Here is a 1,198-nt window from a genome sequence, read left to right on the forward strand (position 1 = left end):
GGAGGGGAAAAGGAAAAGGGAAAGGGGGAGGGGGACGACACTGGTAAAGCTTGGAGTCGCCGTTGTCGTCGCCGTCGTCGTCGCTGTTTGATAAACTCATATTTCATGAGTTCTTTTGTGCTTAATTTGAGTGATTTATACAATCCTTCACCTACTTATTCACATTAATTGCATGGTTTTATTTTCCCTTCCTTATTATGTCATATTGTGAAAAACATGTTTCCTAAGCTTTAAAAATCAATTATTTTAATTACCTTTATCTCCATTCGATGCCGTGATTAGTGTGTTGAGTAGTTTCAGATTTTCTAAGGCAGAATGACTTAAAGGACGAAAAAGGAAACATACAAAAATGGAAGGAGAAGGCAAAACGGAGCTTTGAAGGAAACTGGTATTCACGCGATCGCATGGACGACGCGATCGCGTGCCAGAAGCGAAGATGCAGCGACGCGGCCGCATGACTGACGCAACCGCGCGACATAAGAAGAACGCATACGACGCGGATGCATGACTGACGCGACCGCGTGGCAAGGAAAAGCTCCGAATGACGCGACCGCGTGACCCACGCGGACGCGTGACAGAGGCCACGTATCAGAATTTACAGAATACGCCCCCAGCGAATTCTGAAGCCCTTTTTGGCCCAGATCCAAGTACAGACAGCATAGACCAGAGGTTATAAAGTGTGAAAATGCACCCATTCAAGAGAGAGCTCGCATATTTTTATTTTTCAATGATTTAGATTTAGTTGAGAGGGAGATCTCCTCTCTCTCTCTCTCTCTTAGGATTTAGGATTTCTTCTTGTTTTAAGAAGTGACTCTCAATCCAGGTTTTACGTTTCTTTATTTTAGCTTCCTTTTACTTTTATTTATTCCAGCACTTGAATTGATAAGTGAATTTATGAATTTCTTCCATGTTACAGACTGTTATTTGAATTAATGATAATTGAGGTATTTTCAGTTTATGATTGTTCTCTTTGATTTAAGTTACCATTGCTTCCCATCTAAGGACATTTTTATTATTCCAGCAATTTTACTTTTTCCCCTTTTGGTCCTGGTTAAGAATTCAGTAACTCAACAGTTATTAAACTCAACATAATTGATAATCGTTATCTTGCTAATTAAGCTGAACTTAAGTAATCCCAACCTTTTCTTAGGAAATAAATAGGATTCAAAGGTCAATTTAATTAGTCCCTTGACTTTCC

The sequence above is a fragment of the Arachis ipaensis genome, chromosome B05 (genome assembly GCF_000816755.2).
Source record: "Arachis ipaensis cultivar K30076 chromosome B05, Araip1.1, whole genome shotgun sequence".
Taxonomy (NCBI): domain Eukaryota; kingdom Viridiplantae; phylum Streptophyta; class Magnoliopsida; order Fabales; family Fabaceae; genus Arachis; species Arachis ipaensis.